Source organism: Buteo buteo, chromosome 4 (genome assembly GCF_964188355.1).
Source record: "Buteo buteo chromosome 4, bButBut1.hap1.1, whole genome shotgun sequence".
In the NCBI taxonomy this organism is placed as follows: Eukaryota; Metazoa; Chordata; class Aves; order Accipitriformes; family Accipitridae; genus Buteo; species Buteo buteo.
Window position 1 is genome coordinate 68,607,925 of NC_134174.1, and position 15,054 is coordinate 68,622,978.

Sequence of the window (15,054 nt, forward strand, 5' to 3'; positions counted from 1 at the left end):
TGAAGAGGAGCAAGCTCCCTTTATGAAACCCAGCAAATGAAGTACTGGTGAGGAGACAGGTGCCTGAACCTTACCAGTAATACATTTTGAGCAGAGAGGTATTGCTGAAAGCCTTTTCCTTGCTAATTTCTGTGTTGGTTGTGCTTGCAGAGAAACACCTGTGTCTGCTCAAGATTTGTGGCCAGAAACTTCTGAGGAGTTGCTTTCTTGTTAGGAGGGGTCAGGACTGACCGTGTGCTCTTCAAAATGTCCCTGGAAGAAGAGATGCCTGATGAGTTAGGTGGTGCGAAGTTTTAGGCAGCAGCTGAGAAGTAAGCTTTTGGAAGCACGTTTGGGGCTTTGTTGCTTAAATTCTAAATACGATCTAAATACACTGGAACCTGAAGCAAGACTGTTATGGGAATTAGTCCCAAACTGGTAAAGGTTGAAGAAGGTACTTATACATGTTGTAGAATTCTTAAAGTGACTGATATTTAATTCAGTCCAAGAATCAATTTTCTAGGAATAATTTTAGTAATTACTATAAAATACTTTATAACTTTAAAACTGATTTTAATTGCTATAAAAAATCTTGTCCCTCTCATGAAAACAAGCCTTAATTAATCTCTCAAAGTGAATTGCAAATGCATCTAGGCAGTTGTCAGTAGTAATCGTAACCTACTTCATTTAAAGAAAAATAAAAAAAAATTATACCAAAAAGTAACATCCCTGTGGTCAAATTAGGCATTAGAAGCTTTAATTAAAACCAGACTAAATACAAAATGCTATTTCTTCTGCAATAGTTTTCCTTCAAAATTCACTATAGTGGAATTTAACTACTTGAGGTTTATAGAGTCCTGCTAATATGTTTATAGAAGTGCAACAGGCCACCAGTAAATAACAGTTGTTCCTCTGACAATTTATGGTTTTATATTCCGTATATTCCAGTGCTCCACTTAAACCAGTACGGAATTTATTCTTGAAGTGAAACTACGTGTGCTGCTGTTCATGTTTGGTGACTGTTTCTTAACTTTTCATGGTGCTCAACTGGGGGTCTCCAGCTTTGGTAATTAGCAACATTTGGTATATTTTGTACTCGTTCTTGTGTCAGAATTCATTGTAAACCCACTCTGTGTAACTTAAAATGGCACTTCGGCGTTTCTTTGGACAAAACCAGGCCTTCTGGAAACAAGCACTTTTAAACGTGGGTTGTCTGAGGAGCGCTTTTCTAACCCATTCTGCCTCTGGCTGTGAGCGCAGCCTGCGGCTGCATTCAAAGCACTTGGGGGATGCCCAAGCAAGGCCGGGGAGCACGGTGTGGGGAGGACCCCTCCAGATCGGGGTGTTTAACATGGCAACCGGCACATCAACCTCCAGCAGTTTAATGGTGTGAAGGGGGTGTCATCCAAATTTCACACTGGTGCTGGTAAAATGCTTCTGAAAGTGGCATATCTCTGCACAGGGCTTGCACTGCTGCATGGTGTGGGGACACCCCTGCAGCTCTGTAATTTAAGAATTTGTACTGAGTCTGTGTATGGGGTTTACTGTCCCGTAGCTGTAGTTTTGGCTAGGTGTGTTTGTGTTTAAGGAGCTGCAGAGCCGTTAGTGCCGAGCTGCCTTGGCAAAGGGAAGAATGTGTGGGTGGAGGCTGCCGCTCCGTGGCAGGAGAGCGTACATTCCACCAGCACGGCCGGCCTGCAGTCCCCTCCTGGCTCAACAAGGGATATCTGCAGTTACATAAAACGCGCTTGGAAACAATTTCAGCCATATGGCCAAAACCTTAATTCAAGGGACCACTGGGGAGCATGGCTTGTATGCTGCCTTGCAGGGCTAACTGTCGCCCTTCCATAGGAATACGTTCTCCCTCTGCCTCTGGAACAGACTGCTGCTACTGGGGAAAAAAGTTTGGCTTTACATGGAATGGAGGAGAGAGTGTGTAGTTTATTAGTACTTGTAATGAGATGAAGATGAGGTAGATTAATTAATTGAGAGATAAGAAGTGCTGGTGGAAGTTTATGTGGTTGATACCTGTAACCAGTGTAGGTGCTGGTTCTTGTTTCAGCTTTCCACATGCACGCTCACACACAGATGTTGCCTTCTACAAATGCATTTCTTGGTACTCTTCCCAAAGTCACTCCTCTTAACTACCAATAGAAAAGTGCAGACTAAGTTCCTGAACTGTTTTTTTGTAAATTAGAATGATTTGGGCACTACAGTCAGATGGTGTTCCCAGGCCTCTAAAGTTGAATGGGGGGAGACCTGGGGTGCTGTGTTGGGAGACACCCAAGGAAAAATATGTGTTTTGCACAGAAGGGAGAAAAGGCAATGACGTGTCGGAGCTACAGTCCTCCAGGTGAAGAGGTAAGTGAGGTCTTGAGCTTTTATGGCTGCTAAAGATGGCATGTTACTTTTTACCGGTGGAGAAGTATTTGACATTGGTGTTCAGCTGCAATTAACAATGTAACTTATATTCTACTTATTTGTATTTTTCTCTTTCTTTTGCTTTCTTTTCCTTGCTTGTCCCAAGATTTCAGTTAGATTGTTTTTTTTCCTGTACTTTAATATTAGGGTGTAATGAAAAAAAAAATTAATCGTGAGGATGGGCAAAAGGGGAACAGGGTGCCTTGAGAGGTTGGGGCTCTGTCCTCAGAGCTGTTCAGGACTGAATTAGATTAATCTCAGAGAAACCTGATCTGATTTGATCCGCTTTTAGCAGCAGGTTGGACTAGACAACATGCAGAGGTCTGTCCCAACCTGAATTAGTTTCTGCTTTTGAATGGTATGGTAGTGAAGTGTTAGTGGATAGTGAAAAGTGTTGGTGAATAGAATGCAGAACAGCACCTACGGCTCCCTTTGAGTGGCCAAAATGAGAGTCCTGCTGCAGTGATTAACTGTTGTATGGTGTTAACTATATTTAATAACTTTGCATAACAGATAAATGCCACCTCCCATCACCTCCTCTGTGCTTGAATAAGAAACACTTTCAAAATGCCATGAAGTATTCCATTTTTTAAAGGCAAGTGTCATATAGCTGAGATAGGTAATGCAATATAATTTTTAAATTACAAATTAATCTGGCATTATGTGAACATTGGTTAAAGGCTTCTGACAGTCCAAGGAGAAATTTGATGCAGTTAATAATTTTAATAAGGGGAGTATTTAATGGAAAGCATTCAGAAAGATACAGTATCTCATTTCATAGTACTGAGGCAGAAGGTGAGGAAAGCAGTGATTTTTTTTTTTTTTTTTTTTTTTTTTCTTTCAAGTTGTAGTTCCAGGCAGCCGATTCAGATGAGACCATCGAGCTATTCAAAGCACAGTCAATGAACATGGGTGTAAAAAGCCTGGTCACTGTCTTCCTTTTCTCCTGATGTGTATGGTGAGGGAGAGCAGAGTCCCTTTCCAAGCAAGGGGAACACTGGGAAGTGGGCTAATAAAATTAAGGGCAGAGGAGACAGAGATGTTGATACAGTCCTTGCCTCCTCCTTTGTAGGAAAACTTGCATCCCACTGTAAATTCAGGGTCTGTAAGTCCTTTGGCCATGTGGTAAGTTTACCGTTCTCTGTTGCAGTGTAGTTGTGATCTGTGTGTGTGTGTGAAGTATTTCTCCCTGTACAAGAACTATTTATGCCCAGCAGTCATACTAGTATTTCTACTGACTTTATTGCTTGTGTACAGAAATGTTTAAAAACTTGATTAAAGGGTTTCTTGGTGTGTACTGGAGAAAGACCTCTCCTTTCTGCATGTGCTGAAGACCTTAGATACAACAGGACCGATGCTTTGGTGGTACTCTGAGCTCCAGCTGAGCTTCTGGTTTCCTAAAATCCTGAACTGGGAGGGCTGACATCCAGCATGTGAAACTGCCTTGGGCTTATTAAAAGAAATACTGGCAGTGCCCCCTCATGTTGGGTCCCAGCAGACACTGTCCCTGTAAGGGCTCTTTGAGCGCCCAGCGCCTCTGTACTGATGGGCAGCCCGGGTTCAGGTGGGCTCCTGGGCCTTGGCACACATGGCTGACATGCAGAACAAGTTTTGGCTGGTTGCTCTGGTCACAGTAGCCTCGGGCAAAAGTGAGGTGTGAGCGAGAGGTGAAGGAATTGCTAGTGCTCTTGATCCGAGACAAGCAGAGGCTGGTAGGACAAGGCTCATGGTTCATCAGAGCAGATAAGTGGGTTGCTGAGCTTCATAGCCTTTTACTCTCAAAATGCTTCTCCCGCTGACCAATTTCCCATCTTATTTCCTATCTTAAATTGAGATCTGTTTAAGCTCTGGTCTTCCTTAGAAGATGTGAAGGGAAGGGGGACGGATGGATCACGGGCTGTTGCAGCCTTCGTTCTTTAAATCCACAAATTCACATGGTGAACTCATCTGCAGGTTGACCAGTTCTAACTGGTTAGGTTCGCCCACATGAAAGAAAAACATGTTTCCAGGGGAAGATGTTTCTTCCATGTCCTGCATGAACACTGAACGTAAGGTGAGGCAGCAGTGGGTCTGGTTGTGTGGTCGGTCAGCTTTCCACAGTCCCTAGGGTGGGCTATGCCAGAGTCCCCCAGTGTGGCTTATGGTGGCACAAATGCTAAAGCTGACCCCAGCGAGGTGTGAGGAGGGGGAATGTGGTGGCACTGGGGCAGGCAGAGCCATGCTCCCCACGGCTGCCCTGTGCTGGAGCAGAGGGTCAGGCCCAGACCCCTGCTGCGGTCTGGGGGGCTGCTTTCATCATCCATCACCTTTGTGCTGGTCTCTTGTGCTGCTGTGTCCATGGTAAATGCGGTAACTTCTACAGGTACGAGATGGTTTCTTGAGACAAATTCTCAAAAAAGCCACAAACTTTTGCCTCTTCCAAATAATTTAATTGAATAGAGGCTGTGGAATTATAGTGCCTTTCCTTGCCAGTGCTGTGCCTAGTTTAGAATTAGTTTGCAGTGTTATTTTTAGCAATAGTCAAGACTTACCTTGAAGACAAAATCTTTAGAAGCAGCTGCCAACTTTGCTGGTTTTGTGACCTGATGGAGGGTGCACCTTCAGTCAGCACGTTTTTCTGCAGCATAGTCATTGAGAGATGAATATTTAAAACTAGTAAAACAGTGAATGGTTAAATGTAATTCAGGCATCGATGTGCTTCCCCAGTGCTCCGGCTGGAAAGCTGCCTTGTCTGTCTCCAGTTAGACCACTTGATAAAGGCGAATCTTTAGCCATGAACGCAAATGCTGAGCAGCCTGGTCAGTATATTGAAAAGCATGGAATTTGGATTAAAAAAACCCCAACCAACCAAAACAAAAAAAAACACCAAACAAAACAAAACAACAACAAAAAAAAACCCCAACCAAAAAACCCCAAACCCCCAGCCCTAAGGTGTTCTCCTACCGCAGGGCGGCGGTGCGCACCGCGGAGCGGCACCAGGGGGTTTTGGGGGGGAATATAATGAAGTGCTCATGATGGGCTGCTGAAGTGCAGCTTGAGGGCGCTTGTTGTTCGGGAGCTGGTGGTTGCTGGCTCTCGGGAGTTTGTTAGCTCAGCGCATCATCTGGTACAGCTACCAGGTTCACAGCGAGCTCTCTCAAATGTTGCTCTATTGTTTTTTTGTTTTTGTTTTTTTAAAGTTTAAAGCTAAAACGTTAGGAAGCTGTTTACAAAGGCAAACTTGGGCTCTTTTCAGCTTTTTTTAAGCTTACATGTTGGGTAGTAATAACAATAAAAGCTGCCCACGGTGACTGGTAAATCCCCCAAATGGCTGTCCTCGGGGAGTGCTGCACAATGCCCAGTTATATTGGAAATAAAGATGTAAATGATTAATGAGACAGTCTTAGCTCGAGGGGTGGCAGCAGACGAAGCAGCGATGTGCGGCAGAGTACGGAGGGATGCAGGCGGGGAAAGCTGGGGACAAGGGGGACAGAAAGGGGCATCTGCAGGGCTGGGGCAGACGGCTGCGTGGCCAAGGGGGCCAGGGAGCAGATGCAATGGAAACCGAGGCAGGGAATGAAACTGGGGACCTCCGCTGAGCCTCCTGAGGGGGGCTTCCTAGACCCCAAGTGTGGCCTGGGTGAGTGGTGACACCAGCCCCTGTGCAAGCAGTGTCACAGCTAATGGAGTGGCTCTGAAAGCCTGGCAGCATCACCTGTGCTTCTGAAGGAAGGATGGGCTGACAACGTTTTCTTACAACTTGGAAGTTTCAGTTGAAATTAAGAATCCTAACAGTAGGCTGACTGAAGCTGTCATGAAGACTGAAACTCTTAAATAAGCCAAGGGATGTTCAGGCTCCCAGCAGAATCAGTCTGGCATTTCTGCCTGCTCAGCGCCTGGGATAATCCGTCAGCTGAGCTGGCTTAACCCTGGGCCATGTTTTTTCAGGATGCCAGTCTGCCTGCCCAGCACTGTGGTCTGAGAACTTGGCTTTGTACAGAAACCTATTGTATTCAAAACCATTGCTGGTTACAGTGCGACTTTTAGTGTAACTAAGCGATGGCAACAGCATTAATGGCATTACGTGCGAGTCGGGATGGAAGACCTGGTCCTCAGCTGGTTTGGTTTGGGCTGGAGATGCTGTGTTGCATTTTATCCATGATGTGACTTCCAGGTTCAAGGTACAGTATCCACTGTTAGCTGTCTCTGGATGGAGACTTGTGATCCTTAACACCCCCACAGCCCTAATATGTGATGAGAGAGAAAGCAGCCACAGCATGGCCATGCTGCCAAAAATGGGTGAAAATCCGATTCCTGGCACCATTCCCACTTGGTAAATTTTAGTTCCTTTCCTGTTATTGTATGATTAAATGCAATTGTTTGTACATGTGTGAGGGGTTTAGGTAGGAGGCTGAAGAGCTCTGTGTAGTAAAGTCTGCTCCCTATTCTAACTTCTTTTCATTGCTTTTCAGTCTAGACTCTAAGCCTCCAGGTGGATAGCAAAGCAAGCATGGGAAAGCATGGGCAGGAAAGTCCAGTTATTTTGCCAGGACAACTTAAAAATCTATATCAATTACTATCAACTGGCTTTTTTCCCCTCTCTCTTCTTTTTCCCCAGGATTATGTGTTTGTAACACTAGATGGAGCCTTCTGTGCACTGGAGGAGCAGAGAGGAGTTAGAAGAGTTCAGAGCAGCATTCTTCACTTCCAGCAGTGTCTTGTAAAATGTGTTAATGCAAGTATTTGCTGGCAATAAGGATGCCATTTAACAGGAAAAACATGGTAGGAAATTCTTTCTTATACCTACAGAGGGCAAAAATCATGTGGTGTTTCCCTTTGCATGAAAAATACATCACAACGAAGAATTAGAAAGGTTATAGCAGTGAAGATTATGTACACATCATTTTTAAAGCAGTTTTTGAAGTATGTGTAGACGAAGGATTATATTTGGCTTTAAGACCACGTGCCTGCATCTAGATATACGTAGAATTGTTCCTGTCCTTCAAATGTCTGGCTTTCCACAACCATATGCAACTATCTTTCTTAGGAAAATTATTCAAAATATGATGGGTTTTGACACTTTAAAATAAGCTGATTATTATTTCATATTATGGCTTTGGTGGTAGTGTTGTAGCGCACTGGCTGCTGATCTTTCTGAATGACGCGATGGTGGTGGTGGTTACATTGGGGAGCTCTTTCCAATGTTATTCTTACAGAAGCAGAGCGGTGTCAGCATTCTGTGCACATATGCAGCCTCTGAAAGCAACCAAGAAAGCAGATTACAGAATACTAGTTTCCAAGAAGACAAAATTGCAACATCATTATGAAACGAACCATGTCATCTTAATTATTCTTTGCAAATTTTAGACTGCATATAAACAACTAGTACATCTTGCTGACATCCAGGATGATTATAGGATACTGAGAAAATGCAAATATAAAACAAATTTTGGGCAAATTACATATGTTTGTACTGAGAATGATAACTGAAAGAGAAGCTCTTGTAGAAAACTCTTACAGAGTCATGCACGGTGCCACACAAAGGATAGAGCCTCTGGACCAAAAGATTGCCAACAATTTTCAAACCTTGCAGAAAGAGATCCTTGATGGGTTAATGACCTAGTTCTGCAAGTATTTATGCATACGTCTTTAATTTTGTGCTCAGCTGAATAGTTCCCAATGAATTTACTAGAATCATTTCATCATAGCCTCTTTAGTGGAAAAATGGAAAGATAATTAAGTCTTTCATACTCCTACACATAAGGACATGCTTTTAAAATTCTTATGTTTAAGCAAATAGGTATGTGCTGCTTAATTGTTTAGAAAAAAAAAAATTTGTATTTTTAGAATTAAAGTTCTTTCCTACCTTCATATGCTTTGCTCATGCATTGCATAAGACACTAGTTTCATTGCATTATTGCAGTAAGGGGTGGAACAGGAGAGGCTGCCAATGGCTTTCCAATCAGTCGATAAAATGGACTGATAGTCTCTTATCAGTGAGAAATAATCACTGCCTGTAATCTGCCTACTCACCAACCAACCGAAAAAGACTTTATAAAGTTTTGGTTGATGGATTCAGTCTGGTAAAGTAACAGGAATAAGTTGAAAACGACGGCAAAATCATCCACAGTATAATATTTTGTCTTGTAAGTTAAATGCAGTACCAACAGGATATCAAAGTTTCAGTTAATTTCTATAAATAATTCAGAACAATGATATTTCTCCTAAACCACCTGAATTAACCTGTGCCTTTCTAAGTTTGCGTTGCATGGTATAAGTCATCAGATATGCAGGCCCCTTGTGTTGAGTAGCTTTCCTTTAATTTTCAGGTGAACATGGCTTTCATATGCTGCTCAGAGTTTGTCAGTGGCCTTTTAAAAGATTACTACAACCAATTGAAAAAGTAATCTGTCAAAGCTGACATTCATCCTCTCTCCCCTAAATTGCTACCGCTTTCTACTTCAGCCACGTATCGGTGTGCTGTGTAGCAAAGTAAAGAGGTGTTGGTAGGGCCAGCTCAGAAAATGTGCTTTATCATTGTATTAAAAACAGTTACCCGTGATTGTGGTAGTGGTATGGGGTGCGTTGTTAATAACAGAAATGTTGCTGTCTCGGTCTCAATGCTGATAATGTTCCGACACACTGCGCAGGGAACAAGGGAGCAGTCGTAGAGCTGATACTTGGCCGTTCTCACCTGGAGCCGCAGTGAGAACGGTTTTATGCCATCTACAAGCTGCAGATGGGGAGTTCCTTGAGGCATCTTAGTGTGTCATTTTGGGGATCTTTGCTTGAAATCCCTCGTTGTTGGGGGGGCCGGGCTGTCAGTCCAAGGCAGTGCTCGGCCGGCTGCAAGCAGCTCCAAGGCAGCAGTCATTTGTCGTTGCTTTAGGGCACAGGGATGTATAGTGGGATGTGGGTAATCCCAGCCGGAGGGATATCAAAATGGAGTGGCGTTGCTCTAAGGATAAAGCAGAGATCCGGCTACTTGACCCTAGTACCCTGTACTGGCTTATTCACAACCGGCTTGGACAGCTCTGTAAAGCACTGAATTGTGTGAGCTGCATGGCTTTTAACTCCTGTGTGTATTTGAGTATCTGACTCCTTTCTTTAGGCACCTACTTGCTAACAAAATCCGTGTCTCTCTCTCACCTGTGATGATCGCGTTTTGTTCCTCCTGTGTGTACTGAGGTCCTCTCATAATACTTTGAAGGTGGGTATGCAAGTGTTTTGAAGACATCAGTCACCCTGTGGGTATTAATAACAATAGTTCATTGGTCTGGCCACGCGCATGCATATTTTTTTGCAATGTTTTTTTCTTAGGAATGAAGATTTATTGAGAATGAACTGATCTCCTTTGCCCCCAACACCTAAGAGGCTCTTGCTGCAAATTATCTCCCTGGGTGAATACCCATTCTTGTGCTAATTCCCACTAGTTTCTTGGGATATTTTTATTCCCACTGTTTGTTCCTGGGGGTAGCTTCTTCCCTTGATCTAAGGCTTGGTGAGCAGCAATGAATCTCAAATCAAACTATAGTATCATCAAATGTTCCTTGCACTTTCTATGCCTATGAATAATGTTCTGCCTTTATTTAATCCGAGTGATGCCACTAATGCAGGTAAAGGAGAAAATACCATGACCTCTAAATGCTGGAAATGTGGGTGATTTCCAAGGAGAACTTTTGGATATGCTGTAAGATGCTTGTAAGGACCAGAGAAGACCAAGTGCACAAAAAAGGTTAGAGAGATGTGGAAGGGGTGATGGACTATTCTAAGGATATTGTGATATTTCAAAATAGTGCACAAAAAAGGTTAGAGAGATGTGGAAGGGGTGATGGACTATTCTAAGGATATTGTGATATTTCAAAATAGTTTTGTTTCTGCTAGCTTTGTCATCTTATTAAAAAAAAAATCTTAATGATAATAGGTTGGGGAGATGTTTTGTATAATGTTTTTGTGTGTCTAGAGTTTTTTCTTTTCACTGTTCGTTTTGATTATTCCTGGACCTTAGCAGATGTTTGGCATTATATCAGGTATAGCATTAGGTGAGTTCTTACAGGACTTTTGGCTGCTTTTCTTGGGTGTTTACAACTATCTGGCAATACCAGGCGCTCTGATGTCTCCATGCCATTTCCCCACTGCTGCAGTTGGGGAGCAGGGCCTGGGTTGCTCAGTGTGCATTTGTGCACTGGTGGTTGCTCCTTCCCAGCCTCCACACCTTGTGACTGACCTAAAACAATTTTGTTAGGCACGCTTGCTGCCTTGCTATTCACCACCTCTTGCAGGCTGTTAATGAATATTTTGAAAAACACCAGCCTGAAGACCAGTCCCTAGGGCACTACACTATTAACCTTTCTCCATGCTGAGAATTGGCCATTTATTTCTATTCTTTTTCCTATCTCTTAACTTGTTTTAATCCATGACAAGACTTTATTGTTCACCTGGTGGTAACAGTGTTTTCTCTACAGCCTCTAGCTAGGCAGGAACTTTATCAAATGCCTTTGGAGTATATGAACAGGTCATACCTCCCAGTCCTCCTTTAGATTACCTCTCTTTTGCCTTGTGAAAGGCTCCTGACAAACAAAGGAGATGCAGATCCACTTCATTGCTGGTTTTGGGGTATCGTTTGAGAATTCTGCATTCTGGAAGTGCTGGCAAGGTACTCCTTTTAAAGCATTGCTGGGAAATTCATAAATATGAAGAGACTGTGTGATCCTAAAAGTCAGCTTCTCACTTGTTCTCATTCTGAATGTCCATGTTTAAAGGTATCTCATGGCTTCTAACCATCCTTATTTTAATTTAAGCAAAGGAAACATAAACTAATCCTATGGGAATGACAAGCTTTCTGTCACTGGATCTTGATGTCTGTGGTCATGGATGGGGCATCTGTCGTGGCAGGCACAGAACGAAGTGACCTGCAGCTCATGTCTGAGCCTTCGCTGAGTCTGTCTCAGCAGAGCAAGAAACCAAAGTCGAGATAATTAACACTTCGCATTCTACCTGTAAGTCAGTGTGTTATCAGAGTGACCAAGATGATGGTCTTTCCTACCTTTTTATTCAGTAAGAAGTCACCTGCATGCTCCACGCAGCCTGTCTGCTAGGTTTATCTTCTCATGCGTGCTTGGGCTGCGAGGAGATAAAAGGGGTTATGAGCTGGTGGTGATCTTGTGGCTGAAACCTCCTCTGTGGTGTCAACTGCATTCACGGGATGAAATACTGCGTATGGCTTTCTTCCATCCTGGAGGCTGCATTATACTGTTTTCTTGGCTGGGTTAAGTTACACATATAGAAATTCAGAGAGTGTTCTCCTGCCTCTTTTCATTTCTTTTTTCTTTAATTTCCAGCTTTTCACATGCTGTACCAGCTTATGTTATTGGTCCAGGGTTTTCGCTTAGTTCTGGTATCAAACAAAATCCTGCTGATTTATTAAGGATGCAGAGGAACTGAAGAAATCACATCCATTAATTGGTTCATATCTCTTGTGATTAAAAATACATGGGTTTTACTGGAATTGTGAGTCATCTGTGTTGGGGCAACAATGGATGTGGAGACTGCTTACAAGAAAACTTGTGAAGGGGGAAGTGGCTTAGAATAAGATGGGTGAACAAGGGCTACTGTTCCCTGTTAAAGCGCTGTGGAAATGGAAGCATAGGAAGCTTTTTCGTGACATGATGGATACAGGGAAAGGAAAAGAGGAGCAAGTATGGGAGTGTGTGCGTGACGATTATGCAGAGGGAGGTGATGGAAGTCCCGATTTACCTTAGTCATCAGGAGCGTGACAAAGCACTGCTGAAGTCGCTGAAGATTACAAACTGGTAGATCATTGTTTTCTTTCAAATGTCCAACATATTTGATAATAAAATTCCTTTATTTTATAAAAAATGCCTTAATTTGATTTCCAAGAATTCAAAGTGCGACTAAAGAGAAGTTGGCCTGTGGACAGGGAAGGATTACTGTAATGTCTCTTAGTCCAACAGATGAATTACTTTTCCATATGAAACAAGTCATAAGTTTAGAGTGTGACAAAAGCTCCTTCACTACTTAGCAGGGAATTCAGGCTCATGAGTGGCAGGGCTTTGCAAAGTCCCATCTGAAACTCCTGAAATGTGGGAGGTGACCAAAAGAATTGAGTAGAAATTTTGGCAATATTCCTGGTGTTGAACTGGGCAGTAATCATCTAAAACTAATACATAATTTCGCACGGTATGCCAGTGCTGTGCCTCACCTACCTGAGGGTGGGAGCATGAACATGAGATGCATTTTTTTGGTCTCTGTTTGGAGTGTTTCAAAGGTGCTAATAGAAAACAAAGCAGTAATGTTGTGTGCGGAGGTGTTTGTTTCTGAGAGGAATGGCTTGCAATGGCTGATGTGCCGTTAAATATCTAGTATGACAAGCATCTGCCTGGGTTTTGACATCTCTTTTGTCCTCGTCTTTGCTACGATAATGTAGCTGTTCAGTGAAGATGGTGCAAAGACAGAACTTGGTGAATAAGCTGTTGGTTTTGTTCAGGAGGACAGCCAAGTAACTGAGCAGACCTCATTAGTTTCAGATCAAATGCAACACAATTTCATCCCCTGAAATGGTAATTTTCAAAAAATGTTTTTTCTTAAAAGGTGACTTTTTTTCCTCACTTAACTTTTATCCAGAATTCATTTCCAGTCGCTCTGAGAACAAGCACTAAAATTTCGTATTTCAGGAAATGTTTTTGAATTCTTTAGCTAAAAACTATTTGAAAACCTAATTTGAATTTTTAAACAGGTTTGCCTGCCCTAAATAACTTTTGCCAAATGAAAGATCTTCACCTGAAAAGTTTTTCCCAGCTCCAGGGAAGAACTGCATCTGTGTGTTGAAGCATCTGATGAGCGGTGTGCGTCTGAGAACTGTGGGATATGGCTTTCTGAAGTAGAACGGGTAAATAAAAAAAACCCCACTGTGGGAGGGGAAAAATGTGGTTTCACATTAGTGAAACCTTCACCTTAATTTTAAAAACATAAATAAAACACAATAGGCATTTGGGAGAATCAAAATGTGAAATAGGAACATCAGGTTTAAACACAGAGAATCACTGTTGTACATTACCAGAATTCTCATTTCTTCTGTTCTTCTGAAATCTCAGATTAAATCATGTTTTTCTATCTGTGCAAAATGTGCATCTATTTAATGAGACACTTGGGTACTATAGACCCTAATGGGCAGTGGTAATTTCTGTATTACCTTCGATTTTTCAGTGCTTTTAGTTGGAAAGCTGGTATTTTAGTACCTTGATTTCTCAAGTAAAAAAGATGTTGCTCTGTGTTGTTTTTTCCACTGAGTAATAGAGATCTGGATTTCACTAACCCACCACTTGCCTGAAATTTGATGGTGTCAGCTGCACTTACAGATGCATACAGCACTGCAGTCATATCTGGGACTTTCAGGTGAAGCACAGGAATGAATTCAAATTTTAGGTTATTTTGAATACTTAAAAAAAAACCCAGTTGGTGCACATGCAACAAAGTAATTGTGAACTAATTACAGTGCTGGATCCTGTGTCACTGTCTGGCAGTTTGAGACTTGTGCAGGGAAAAGGGCTGGTTCTTTGGCATGGAGAGTCTTTGCATTTGGGTAGTAGCTGTCAGTGCTTTGGCCAACCACAAAACCAAAATAGGCCAGTTTGTTCCTCTCCTCGAGAGCTGGGAGTTGACTTTACCCTCTTGGGCTGTTCACTGTGTCAAAACAGACAGGGAAGGCAAAGGATATTTTGTTTGCATTTTTGAAACCTGACATTACTGTGTTCATTAAGCAAAGTCTAAGTCTTTATTTCTGTGCTCCAAGCAAGCATAGTAGGAAGAATTTATGAAAGGCCCAATTTAAATGTATTAAAAGAGTAGAAAGCTCGCACCCAGTGAAGTCCAGATCATGGGCAATGCGCTGTTCGCATGAGGATGGCATCCTCTGTCTGTCCCTTTCCACTGCAGCCTTTGTGGTTTCACCCTTTTCCTGAATTTCATGCCCAGACAGAACGTAATTTTGTGGCGACAGTTTTTATCTTTTCATCTGAAAGCAAAATCTAGAGATTTCTGTGGAATTTATGAAACTGTATTTAATAGCTTTAAACAGGACAAATCTTCTATTTACTGGCTATTTGCTGCATTTAGCCCTAAATAGTAAAAAGAATTGAACCAGAGAATTTAATGAAAATCCTATTTTAGATTGAACTATGTTTTTCCCAGTGCATCTTAATAAAAACAATAAAAATAATAAGAAAATTACTTAGGCAAAAAAAACACTTCCCAGTTGTTGCATTTGGTGTCATTATTACCCTCAATTTGTGGGTAAGGATATTTTGCATGCAAAACCCCAAGCCTTTTACTACCTAACCTCATGTTCCTAATGACTCCTCCTGATCTGAAGTCAGTTTAGTGCTTTTTTTTTTTGACACAAACTGTTGCTGTGAAGCTTGCTGGGCCACAAGGAGGTGGACATTCCTATTTCACCAAATACTCTCTACTCTAATGAATAGCCCTGGTGATAGGAGCTGACACAGACATGTACCACAGAAGTTGTCCCTTTTTAATTCAACCTTTAAATTTTATGGGAGACAACTGATATTCCCCCACCACCACCCCCCCAGTTTTAATATCTCCTTTGCTATTACTTCCTTGCATCAAAATGAAAATTTGGTTTCTGTAATTCAG